This window comes from Eurosta solidaginis, chromosome 4 (genome assembly GCF_040869045.1).
Source record: "Eurosta solidaginis isolate ZX-2024a chromosome 4, ASM4086904v1, whole genome shotgun sequence".
NCBI lineage: Eukaryota > Metazoa > Arthropoda > Insecta > Diptera > Tephritidae > Eurosta > Eurosta solidaginis.
In genome coordinates, this window is record NC_090322.1 from 112968698 (window position 1) to 112982526 (window position 13829).

A 13829-nucleotide genomic window follows, 5' to 3' on the forward strand; every position below is an offset into this window, starting at 1 on the left:
GTGTCAAAAGAAGCGTATTAATCTCGAGAAAAATACTTCGAAGGCGGAGAAGAAAAGTTTTATCTCTGTCCGGAGATATGGTAAGTCTAGTTGAGGGGCTGACTACTCATTGCGGAACGATATAAGGTGGCAGCATGGTGACATACCTACAAACATAAATAAAAAAGGACGTGTGGCACTCGGTGACTGCCGCGGTAAGCTATTGCATATTATCAAGTTATGCAATTATAATATTTATGCAACATTTTGTTTTCTTTGATATTAATTCAAGTTTTGTCTTTGATATTAATTGAAGTTACACTTTTTAAGCGTGGTGACCGATAAGAAACTTTAACTTTAACTTTACCTTTAACTTTAACATTAATTTTAACTTTATTTTTAATTTTAACTTTAACTTTCACTTTAACTTTAACATTCACTTTAATTTTAACTTTAACTATAACTTTAACTTTAACCTTAACTTTAAATTTAACTTTAACTTTAACTTTATGGTAGAGATCCAATTTTATGTATTTGGCCTGTTGCTAACACCGAAACTTTTTTGACAAATATCCGTTACGGCTTTTTTTGATTTAGTCGCCAAGCCCGTGATAAAATCTATGCAATAGCTTAAAAATTCCATGTACTTTGTTTATGTAAATTCGATGGACAAATGTCAAAATCGTACTGCGCCGGAAGTTGATGTATCAAATCAAATAAAAAAAGTTTATAATCAGCTGTCCCATGCTGCCACCTTGTATCGTCCCGCCCGTTACCTAATCGATAACTTAATCGTCACCAATAACTTGTTCACCAATTATCGTCTTAATGACTTTTACATTGCTGTCGTGAAAAAGGTAACGCATGCGTTCTCTCAAAATAGTGTACCTGTGACTCGCTTTCTCGCTCTTACCTATTGTGTTTTCGACATTCCTTCTCGCTCGATGTTATTTACATTTTTAAGTTACTTCATCAGTTCCTCTGCGAAGACAGTCACCTTGTAGCGGTGCAGGGGCTTATGCCGATCGCATTTGATACTAATTGGTCAGATGGGAGCGGCGCAACCGCGCTCACCTGACAAATGTGGTCGAATGCTATCGGTAACCAGGAACTGTCACCTCCTAATCCAGGGTGTCATGCGTCACCGTGCCCATTGGACTGGTTTGCAGCCAGGAGGTTCACAACACCGGCTGTATTATAACGGCGCCTCTCCAACACCGGGCCACCTTGGGGAGTAATCATGGCCTTACCGCGTCAAGGGGCTCTGCCGCGGCGGACCAACCCAGTTCCCCATGTAAATAATTTGACAACAACGCTTGCCGCGTCAAGCATGTTGTCGTACGACAAAGAATGGAAAACAAAGCAAATAAAAACAACAACAAAAAAACAAACAACAACAGTAACGCAACAAAGAAGACGGGCTCCAAGAAGAGCAGCGGGCAAAGCAGCAGCAGGCCACGCAGGTACTCCAGGAAATTCCTGGAGAGCCTCTCGAGAGAGGAGGCAATGCTCTTTATAGAGCATATGAGGGACGAGGAATCTCCCTCCACCAGCGCTGGAGTGCGCAGAGAACCGGCTCTTAAACCCGCAAACCCTAAGGGCATTACAGAAACCCAAGGTAATCAAAGCGGGCCACAAGAGCATAGCAAGCAAAAGACGACGAAACCCGCGATCCCCAGAGGCATCTCGGCCACTGGTGAGCAGCGCGGGCATATCAAAAAAGGGGAGCAGGAGGGGCAGGCGTCTAAAAACAAACCCGCGAACCATGGAGGGCCCAGTACCACCATAGAGCAGCGCGGGCCCCCCGAGGAAAGAGATGCCACAACTAAGTGTAGCTCCGACGGTACTTCCACACAAATGAGGGAAAGTAGCAAAGATAACCATGGCAGGCCCTCTAGGGAGCCAAGTAAACATGGGCGCTCACCGTCGAAGCAGGATTCTGGAAGCAGCTCACAAGGCAGCTGCGATAGGTCCCAGAAAAGGAGCGACCTCGAGCGGAACCGGGAAGAGTGGAAGCGGCCTAACAGAAGGCATAACAGGGGCAGGCAACCTGCACTACCACCACCGGGCAGACCAGGATCGCTAACAGATAAATGGCGCCTGGGACTAAGTGGGTCTGGGACAAAATGGTATCTCCGATACCTTGAGGAGGGCCTGTCGCCCAGGGACGCAAGAGCCAGGGCAGACAAGCACAGGCATAAACCAGCCCACGAGCACAGTACAGCGACCGCCGAACGGAGAAACAAAGTCGGAGGTAAAGAACAGCCAGCGGCAGCTGGCCAGCATACACCCGCTCCCGCTGGAAAACGTAGGATCGGGCAGATCACACCGGAGGAGACTCCCAGTTCAAAGAGGCAACGGGCCCATGCTCCGCAGAACACGACAGCCAGGCGCCGGGAGGATTTGACCAGGGCGACTGGGGGACCCGCTGAAGCAGCGCCAAGACAGCAGAGCTACTCGGACGCCCTCAGGGGTACCCGAGTGGCTGTGCTGCCCAGGAACTACCCGGCGGATGCCCTAAGTCAAGAGGACCTGACAAATCTCCAGGAGCTAATTATGGATGGAGTGTTCAGGGGGTGTGGGCATGCTCTAGTATTTTGCGGGGTGTACTTCCGAGCAGGGCTCCTCCTTGTTGATTGCGAGGACGAGAAAACCGCAAGATGGCTCGAGGAAGTAGTGCCAACACTTGAGGGATGGACGGGGGCACAATTATGCACAAGGCGCGGGGATGACATACCGCCCACGCATAACGTGACAATGTTCCTCCCCAGAAGTGCGGACCGCCCCAGAGAATTTGCGATACGGCTCCTCGCTAATCAGAACGAGGGCCTTAAGACGAAGAGGTGGCGCGTTATTAACAGCAGCGCGGAAGAAACGGGCCTACGTCTCGACGTAGGCATAGATGAAGAATCCTACCAGCTCACACGTAGGAATGGATTCAAGCTGCATTACAGGTACGGCTTGATCCATGTAAGACCCTGGAGGCAGAAGCTACCAGGGAATAGTGAGCGGCAGGAAGACAAGGCGGTAGAGGACGCCGACATAGATAAGATGTCGGACGAAGACATGTCGGACGCGAGCACCGACACCATCAAGGCTCGTGAGACTACAAACTCTTCTACCGCAGCGAGTAATAGCGAAGAGGTCGCGGAACAAGCGGACCAACAAATACCCACCACACAGGAGCTCATTGAGGGCTTGGACCTCCAAGAGCTGGCACTGGACAAGCGGGATGATAGCGAAAGCGGGCTGTCGGATTACGACGACCCGATGAGGCCGACCGGGCCAAAATGACCGGCATAAGCATGCAGATAGCCCAGATCAACCTCCACCACGCCATTGCAGCTTCGGCTGTACTGGCGAGGAGGTTTGCCTCGGATGATCTGGGCATAGCCCTCATACAGGAACCTTGGGCATACAAGGGACAGGTGAGGGGCCTTAATGTAAGTAACAGTAGAGTAATTTGGGATCTCTCCCAGCAGAGACCTAGAGCATGTGTAATGCTTAAAGCAGATATTAACTATTTTTGCATTACAGAGTTTTTAAGTCGAGATCTGGTGGCGGTACAAATAAATGCGAAAGTCAACGGGGAGGACTCCAGCATTGTGCTAGCCGCAGCCTACTTCCCGGGGGACGACAACATGGTCCCCCCAGATAACGTACAGAAGCTGGTGGCTCACTGCAGAAGAGCGAAACTTCCTCTTATTATAGGAAGCGATGCAAACTCCCACAATACGGAATGGGGCAGCAGTGATACCAACCAAAGGGGTGAGTGTTTGCTAGAATATATAGCCAGCAATGATTTAAGTATATACAACGTCGGGAGTAAACCGACGTTTGTTACGAGAGCTAGGGCAGAAGTCCTTGATATAACGCTCGGCAACAACCTAACTGAGAATATGATCTCGAGATGGAGGGTCTCAGAAGAACCCTCCCTTTCGGACCACAGAATCATAAGGTTTGAGCTGGGCGCCGTATCGGGGCAAAGCAACCCCAGAAGAAATCCCAGGAAAACAGACTGGGACAGCTACAAAAGTATTATAGAAGCTAACATAGATAGCCTTAAGAGTAAAGGCAGAAGTACCAATTGTACCCAGTTGGAGAGCAGGGTGGAAAGGGCAAATCAAATAATGATAGATGCCTATTACTCCAGTTGCCGTGTCTCCTTGATTAAGGGTAAAAAGGCGACCCCCTGGTGGTCTTATGACCTGACGCTGCTTAGGAGAAAAGTCAGGAAACTCTTTAACGAGGCAAGGAGAACCGGCAACTGGGAGGAATACACCCAAAATCTAACTAAGTACAATAAGGAGATAAGAAAAGCAAAAATGGAAAGTTTTAGGAATTTCTGTGAGGGAATTTCCAGCACGCCTGCAGCGGCAAGGCTACACAAGGCCCTAGCCAAAGAGCAGAGACAGACAGACCTAGCAATTAGGCTCCCAGACGGTACCTATACCGAAACGGTGGAAGAGCGAGCTAAGGCCTTGCTGCAAGCGCATTTTCCTGAGGCCTCCCCGCAAGTACCGGAACCTGTGTTCCCCAGAGTTAAACCAACCCCATCAGACTGGCAACTAGCCAACTCCCTCTTTTGTGAGGCCAGAGTCAGATGGGCAGTGGAATCTTTTGAGAAATACAAATCTCCGGGAGTGGATGGCATCTACCCGGCGCTAATGCAGCAAGGGACACAGATCATCCCACATCTCGCCAGAATCATGAGAGATAGCCTGGCACTGGGATATATACCCATGATGTGGAGAGGAGCAAGAGTGGTATTTATACCAAAAGTAGGTAAAAAGGACTATTCACAAGCAAAGTCCTTCAGACCAATAAGTCTAACCTCCTTTGTCTTGAAGGCAATGGAAAAGATAATAGACCAAGAAATCAGGTCGAACGCCCTCAAGAGCTGGCCCTTACATTATAGCCAGCATGCCTACAGAGCGGGTAGGTCCACGGACACAGCTCTGTACCAGTTAACGTCTGAGATACAGAGGGCGTTCGAAACAGGGGAAACAGTGCTTTGCGCTTTCCTTGATATTGAGGGTGCCTTTGACAACACATCTCACGAAAGCGTAAACATAGCACTGCAGAGAAGAGGAGTTCAGTTGCCTATCCAGAGATGGATTGACAGTCTACTCCGTACAAGAATCGCTGAAGCTCAAGTAGGCAGCAGCGCAGTTAAGGTTATTACCACGAGAGGGTGCCCCCAGGGAGGTGTCCTGTCACCCCTTTTGTGGAGCCTAGTAGTGGATGAACTCCTGCAAAGGCTATCAGACAGTGGCATAAGATGCCAAGGATATGCTGACGACATCGTCATAATTGCGAGGGGTAAATTCGAGAGTACGCTCTGTGACATAATACAAAGAGCATTGAACATTACAAGGGAGTGGTGCGCCAATGTGGGTCTTAACATCAACCCATCTAAGACAACCATCATCCCCTTCACCAGAAGAAGGGTCCTACCAGCCCTGAGAGCAATAACAATAGATGGCGTGGAACTAGAATATGGAACCGCAGTGAAATACTTGGGGATCATTTTTGACACCAAGCTCTTATGGAGACAACACTTCGACTCCATGAAGACTAGGGCCACGAGGTCCATCATGGTATGCAAACGTCTAGCAGGCAAATCATGGGGCTGTAGCCCACACGTGCTAAGATGGATGTATACCATGATAGTAAAACCTATGATAACATATGGCTCAATAGCCTGGGCATCGAGAACAACTCGGGCGACGACGAGGCAAGCACTGTCAAAACTTCAGCGACTGGCATGTGTGTGCATCACGGGAGCTATGCGCACATGCCCCACAACAGCGCTGGAGGCTATCCTCGATCTGACCCCGCTGCATATATCGATAGAGCAATCAGCCAAGCGAGCCCTCCTTAATATCGTTAAGGAGGGCTCGGGCAAAGGTAAAGTCATATCGTCCCGGAACATAGAGGAATTGAGAGAGAAGATCCCAATCTCTCAACTCCCGAGGGATGATATCCTCAGGCACATAGTATATGAAAAAACATATATAAAGTAGAACTGGGAGACAAGGGTACGTGGGAAGAAAGCAGAATTGAGAGCATTCAGCAGCTAAACAGTATAGTATGGTATACCGATGGCTCGAAGACCCCAGAGGGGATTGGATCTGGAGTCTTTGGACCCAGAGCCAAAATATCAGTACCCCTGGGAGCATACCCGAGCATTTTTCAAGCGGAGGTATTTGCCATAAGCCAGTGCGCGGACCTGAACCTTCAGCGAAAATACTCCAATGAGAAAATTGCCATACTCAGTGACAGCCAGGCCGCCCTCAAGGCCATCTCAGCATTTGAAATAAAATCAGCGCTAGTCCTTGAGTGTGTGGAAAAGCTGAACCAACTAGGAGCACACAATGAATTACTGTTGGCCTGGGTTCCAGGCCACAGGGGAGTCGAGGGAAACGAACAGGCGGACAGCCTGGCCAGAGAGGCAGCAACGATACGACCTATTGGTCCTGAGCCGTTCCTGCCAGTGGGCCCGCAGGAAATTAGGGGGCATCTATTGGCAGAAGAAAAGGAAAAGAGGGAAGAACACTGGCGTAATATGCCAGGCCTAAGACAATCTAAGCTACTGTTAGGGGGTTATTGCACAACTCGATACAGGGCATTTATAGGCCTCTCGAAAAATAACCTAAGAACTCTAACAGCAATTCTTACAGGACACTGCAGACTAAACAGCCACATGCAAAAGCTGGGTATAATATCAAACAACACATGCCGATTTTGTGACAGATCAGCGGAGACGGCGGACCATGTCCTCCTGGAGTGCGATGCAATCTCAAGACGTAGAGCTAAGTTTATGGGCTCACCATGGCCAGAGCATACTCACATCAAATCCCTCAAGCCAGGTGAACTGCTAGGGTTCATCAGAGATGTCGGCTTGGATGAGGTGTTGTGAAGCAGATGAGGGCACAATAGACCAATGGTCGCAGTGCGATCCTCAAATAACTATCTATCTATCTATCTACTTCATCAGTTATGTTTTCGTCATCGCTAACCAAAACATATGCAACAACAACAACACGGCTAACTGGCCTATCGGTTACCCGTATCGGTTACCTTCTGCCAAATCGCTTTTTCCATGAATGAAACGCGTCCTTTATGTTCAGATAATATTTAATTATAAATAATTCATATATACAATGTTTTTTTACAATTTAAATAATTCCCTTATTACTCTAGTGTACTTTACATATGTGTATATTGATATGTACAAGCTAATTAAGTACAATAACGTCTATTAATAGATGTGCCCTCTCTGAAACTTTCGAAGCTCAGTGATGACGCCCAATTTTTCCTGCGCTGGTGGTGTTGTTCAACATCATTTTGCAGAGCCATATGATTTTTGTAGGGATAATACCGGAAGCCCCAATTCGTGCTATCAAAGTCGATTTATAGGTGATATTGATCCTTTGGTCTTGACCCTTTCCCATAGTATGCTTGTTAGCGCCTTATCTGTGGTACTAAAAAGGCGGGGGGATAGTTGTCGCAGTTTTCTTATAATTTGAGCAAATTTATGTTCTTCCTTCAGCTACAGCTGGAATGTCTGGAATATTGCTATGCGCACATCGTCAAAATCAAATTACCTAGAATGAGAAAGAAACTAATATCAGTAAGGATAGATTAAAGTTTTTAATATATTTAACCCGAAAAGTGTTCTATAAATAGGGCTCCACAATTAGCTCTTTTCTGAGAGGCCAAAGACAAGGGACTCAAGGAGATTTCAGATAACTAGAATCAGGGTTACCTGAATATACTTCGCTGTTGCATTCATAGAGAACACAATATTATAACAAGGGATAATTGATTGATGTTACGAAGGAAATTAGACGTGCTACCAAAACAAACAAATGCATATGACTGTTTAATTCAACAACACCAACAACAACAACTGTTTAATTCATTATCCGAAGTTCTTGTATGGACGTGCAGTATGAAAAGTGCAAAGTACTGCTAAAACTGATTTCCCCGAGTAACCCGGGAACGAATTGATGTGACTACGCCTATCCTTATTTAGCAGCAGGGTCTAGAACCAGTTTGGTTATCTCCAAGTTGATCATATGCTATTACAGAATATACTCGTTTGCTGCATCCGACCATTACATCCAACTTTCCCAGATTTTCTGGGCTCAGCAAGGATATCCTCCTGAATGGTGCATTTGTTGCACGCTGCTGGCTGGCCGCTCACCCAACAACACAAGACACGACGGAACTTTCCTTGGGACACCCAAGGTCACTAACGCTTCTCATGGCTCCAGCGGGTTAGGGGGCTTAGAGTATACCCGCGTTAGGCATGCCTGCGTAAGAGGTGATTAAAATACCAAATTGGTTCAGGGGGTTGTGTAGCGCAACCCGTTCAATGGGTTGCCAGCGCAATATATAGCTTCTCCAACCCAATTGTGAACCTCACCTACCCGTGGCGAATCCTGTTTCTTTAACAGCCGAGGCTCTGGCGACCCCATGTTCCTTATGGATCTACATTTGAAGGCGCTTAGTTAGCTGATATCGCTTACTTAAACGGTTGATTCTAAAATAAAAACCAAAACAAAATATAAGTTAGGTTGCACTGGCGGGTTCATGACGACCTCACATAGACTGAATGAGTCCGTAGTTTTACCGGAAGTTTGTTTTAACGACCAAGCTAAAAACCCTATCAACAACCAGGACATGTTATAAAATAACTCCGTCCTCTTGACAAATACCAGAAGCTTCCTAGAACTTAAGCCACTTGGTGCTTCTAGATCTGACAGCTGTCAGCTGGAGTCTTAGCCTGGCAAGCGTAGGGCACGAGCACAGAACGTAATCGATCGTTTCCTCCTCCAACCCGCACTTCCTACATCTGCTATCACTGACCAAGCCTAATTTAAAGGCATGTGACGCCAGAAGGCAGTGTCCAGTAAGAATACCCGTCATGAGTCTACAGTCTACAGTTTAATGATAATGAAAATATAAGAATCAGTGTTTATGAATAACATATTTTAATTAATCTCTTACAACAACGTGATCGGTGGCTACATCGCCATGTAGATAGTGTGGTGTTCCACCTTGTATAAACGTAGGTACTGTATGTGCTCAACCGTGCAAATGGACATAAGCAGTAACATTATTCACATAAACATAGCTTGGTATTTGTGCAGGCATCAATATAGCATACATTGGTCCAGTTCGGTGTGCACCAGCCACTGGTACAAACACTTTTGAATGCATAGCTTTCATATAGATTGGATGTCCAGCAGTGCTCCGGTTGTGCCAAAATGTAATGGGCTGCTCAGTCTCTTGGTACGGCTCTATAGGTATGGGCGGGTGCAATGTATTACTAGTCTGCTCAAGATGGTATGGTACATAGATGGCTCGAAGGCGCCAGAGGGGATTGGAGCCAGAGGTTTCGGACCCAGAGCCAAAATATCAGTAACTCTAAAAGCACATCCGAGCATTTTCAAGCGGAAGTATTCGCCATAAGTTAGTGCGCTAAGCTGAACCTTCAGCGCTGATACCCCAATGAAACAACTGCCATACTCAGTCAGGCAGTCAGGCCACAATAAAGGCATTTGCGGCGTTCGAAATAAAGTCAGCACTGGTCCTTCAGTGAGTAGAAAAGCTAAATCAATTAGGAGCACACAACGTAGTACTGTTTCCCTGGGTCCTAGGGCACAGGGGAGTAGAGGGTAATGAGCAGGCGGACTCAGTGTTTAATTTATTGCGTCCCTCCCACAAATTGTCATCCTTGCATCGGGTCTGCGCCACACTCTCCTCTTCCGGGAAGGTACCGACCCCAATCCGGGTCCTTCTCCTGAACCCGGTCCTGAGGAATGAGGTTGCTGCGTTTGCCGGAAAAGAATCTTTTTAGGACGGTCATATATATAAGGGCCTAAAATATTTCAATGAACTTCCTAATCACATAAAAAGTAGTAATAGCTTCAATAAATTTAAAAAAAGTTTATTGGAGCATTGTAAAACCCTTCCAATAAGATAAAGTTTTTCTCCTCTTATTTTTTACATGATATATCCGATACTGGAGCGCGAAAAGGGAATGGTAACATGGGAAGCAGCAAAATACAATGCATCCGGCCCTAAGGAAAAGAAAATCGGTCGCCACCTGTAACTCCAGACAGTTCCAACAACTAATTTCGCTGGAATTCGGTATTTCCAGCTGATATTTACTGTTGCTGATCACTCGCATTCCGACAGCATTAATATAACAATAAAATTATATAATGTGTAACAAAAATAACGAAAATAAGGCCAAACAAAAGTTGGAGCAGGGGGGATTGGAAACACGTCCTTTTCAACCTCCCATTATATGTTGAGCTGTGCTAATCGGAATCTTCATGCATTCCGACAGCGTCTTTACTAAACAAAGTTGAGGGGTGATTGGATACACGTTATTTTCAATTTCCAACATCCAAAGACATGTTTAGCTGTGTTGATCGGAGACTAATACATTCCGACAGCTTCAAATACACATATAATTGAAAAATATAAGTTCCAAATTTTGTTGCCTTAAGCTGGGAGCACTGGAGGATTGGAAACGCGTCCTTTCCAACCTTCCTTAAATGAGTGGCTCCCAGACTCGTCCCTTTGTCACGCTAGTAAATATGCTGATCGGAATCAAATGGCATTCCAACAGCATATTCAATAGAAATAAGTGATTATAACAATGAATTGTACTTAGTAGTTTAAGTTTTAGGCCTAAACAGCCGTAATAATAAATAAATTAATTTAAAAAAATAAATACTCTTGTCAGTGTTTCACGTGCAAGGGATGGTTGCATCGAATAGGTTGCTCTGGGCTAGATTCCAAAATCCAGCGTCCTCGTAACTTTTATACATCTTTTGTGGCTCTTGTTGTTCACGGCCTCATTACATTATGAGGAAATACGGCACCTGAGAACACAGCCGTATGAAGCTAAAAAACACAAGCATGTCTTCAGTGAACTCCACAAACAGGCGTCGGACCTCTATGCCGGTGATTCCTGTACTCAAAGAACAAAACTAGCAGAGGAGGAACGCACTCTCCCTAGGGAAACGAGAGTAGTCACTCTAGCTCAACTTCGAGCTGGATAACGTAACAGGTTAAACTCTTACCTATGCAGAATCAACCCCGACATACAAAACATTGTCCTGCTTGTAATGTGTCCCTACATGACACCAACCATCTCTTTAACTGTATTGTGAAACCAACGCCTCTAACACTCCTCTCATTATGGTCCACTCCTGTTGAAACAGAAAGTTTCTTTGGACTCCCGTTAGAGGACATTGATGACAATTTGTGATCGGTCGCACCTATTGGATGGGGCGAAGCACTGCTACAACAACAGCAGGCGGACAACACGGAAAGAGAGGCAGCAACTGCATGACCCATCGATCCCGAGCCGTTCCTGCCAGTTGACCCACAGGGGCATTTATTAGCAGAAGGGAGGGAAAAGAGAGAACACTGGCGCAACATGCCAGGCCTGAGTCAATCTAAATTACTGTTAGGGGGTTACAGCACAACTCGATATAGGGCATTAATAGGCCTCTCAAAAAGATAACCTAAGAACCCTAACGGCTATTCTTACAAGACACTGTAGACTGAACAGTCACATGCAAAAGCTGTGTATAATATCGAACAACACATACCGATTTTGTGATGGATCAGCAGACGGTGGACCATATCCTTCTAGATTGCGGCGCAATTTCAAGACGTAGGGGTAAGTTTATGGGCTCACCATGGCCAGAGCATTCCCACATTTAATCCCTCAAGCCAAGAACACTGTTGGGGTTCATCAAGGAAGTCGGCTAGGATGAGGTGCTGTGAAGAAGATGTGCAAGTCACTGTGCAATCCTCAATAAATTATCTATCTATCTACGTTCCGGTAACAAGCACCATTGTGGTACTAGCCCCATCATCTCGGGAACTATTGATAAGACTACATTAAACCTTCTAGGGAATGAATATTAATAATGCCGGCAATGAGAAAGTCTGCTAAAATGTACCATTCTCCATGGAATGCTCGATATATAACTTTCCACGTTTTGAAACAGTGATGAAAAGAGCAAAATTTACTAAAATTTTAACTGGCTGTGGGTAGTAAGGTGTTGATGTCCTCTCTTAACGCAATGTAATGACAACTGCGATGCAGGGAAGATGACAAAAATCTTGCAAATCTACTGATAATAAATTTTTCCTCCCTTCTATGCAGTTCTATGCATACATACATATGTATTTTTCTCTCCAAACGCTAATTAAAAAAATTAATTGGTTTTCACATGAACTTCGAGCTCTGTCGTATTTGCATTCTTCAGTTGATTATCAACAAAGCATGACAAATTATCACTAAAAAATGCATACATGTTGCTTATATATTTAATATGGTAGCCAATTTACTTACCCTTTCTGGTGCGATGATTCCTGGACAATCGGGCCTGACTAGACGCGATTTTTTTTTGCCTTAAGAGAGCGTGTTTAACGCGAACCTTATCATGTTATGGCACACCTTTGGTGATGTCAAAAATCAAAGACATTTCTGCTTCTAATGCTTCTAGGATAGCAGCAGCAGCTCCCGGTGGCGCCACATAAATAACAGTTGCATGCCGATCAGTTGCCTTTTTTGCTCCGGCTACCTATTCAATTTTAATTCACATTACATTATCTACTATTGCAATTTTAATCACTACAAATCAATATAAATTACCGAAGCAAATACTGGCAAACCAAGATGCGTAGTTCCACCCTTTTTTAGGGAAATACATCCATCCAGTTTGGTACCGTATTCCAAAGAATGTTGCTTGTAAAGTACCTTGTATTCTTGGCAAATGACACGTGAATCTGCATTTAATTGTAGATTTCCTCTGATTTTGGCATATTCTGAGCTGAATCGCAACCCGGCGGAGATGCTATCTATTAGAATAATATAACATTCTTTTATTATTTAAAAATGCACATACGTATGAATAAAAATCAGAAAGTAAATAATGTTGTTGTTGTTGTAGCGATAAGAACACCCCCCGTTATCGACTTCGTTGGTTCTTTTCCGGATGCAGATCGGGTACGTTCCTGGAACCATTAAGGTACTAGCCCGAACATATCGGGAGCGATTTAGTTGACATGAAACCTTGTAGGACAGCCCGTCGATTCTATACAACTTAATATGGTAACGATTTAAAAGACGGTGCACCATCTAATTTTTATCAAAAATTATGGTGTCTAGTTGAGGGGTCGACTGCTAATACGCTACCAAAAATATCGAGAGAGGTGTCGAAAGACGCGTATTAATCTCGAGAACAATAATCCGATGGCGGAAAAGAAAAATTTTATCTCTGTCCGGAGATATTTGCAGTTGAAGTTGGCGATTTCCATGTGGTTGTAGTTGTGTTGGTACCCACAAAAAAAATTGTGCATCACCGTGGCGGTAGCGTGGAATCAAAAGACCCGCCTCGAGCTCCGTTTTTATTATTATTTGGTATTTTTAAATTAGGTGGTGTACCGTCTTGTAAAACGTTACCCTTAATATTATTTTGGGCGAAGGCCGCCAACGCAAAAAGATGGTCTCTGCAGCAAAATTTTTAATTTCCGTCACATGTCACAACTAAAATTAACTTAATGTTATTTTGGGCAAATGCCGCCAATGCAAAAAGGTGTTCTTGTTATTTTGGTAATAGTCTAGTTGAGGGGTCGACTGCTAATACGCTACCAAAAATATCGAGAGAGGTGTCAAAAGACGAGTATTAATCTCGAGACCAATAATCCGATGGCGGAAAAGAAAAATTTTATCTATATCCGGAGATATTTGCAGTTGAAGTTGGCGATTTCCATGTGGTTGTTGTTGTGTTGTACCCCCAAAAAAA

General features: G+C 45.0%; 1 long non-coding RNA gene across 1 annotated transcript; it reads right to left on the reverse strand.

The window, feature by feature from the left end:
* Positions 1 to 7111: 7111 nt before the first annotated feature.
* Positions 7112 to 13589, reverse strand: LOC137248125 (uncharacterized). Its single transcript, XR_010952083.1, has 3 exons — positions 12677 to 13589; positions 12374 to 12605; positions 7112 to 7589 (listed from the first exon to the last, which is right to left on the reverse strand). It is a non-coding gene; the product is annotated as an uncharacterized lncRNA (long non-coding RNA).
* Positions 13590 to 13829: the final 240 nt, after the last annotated feature.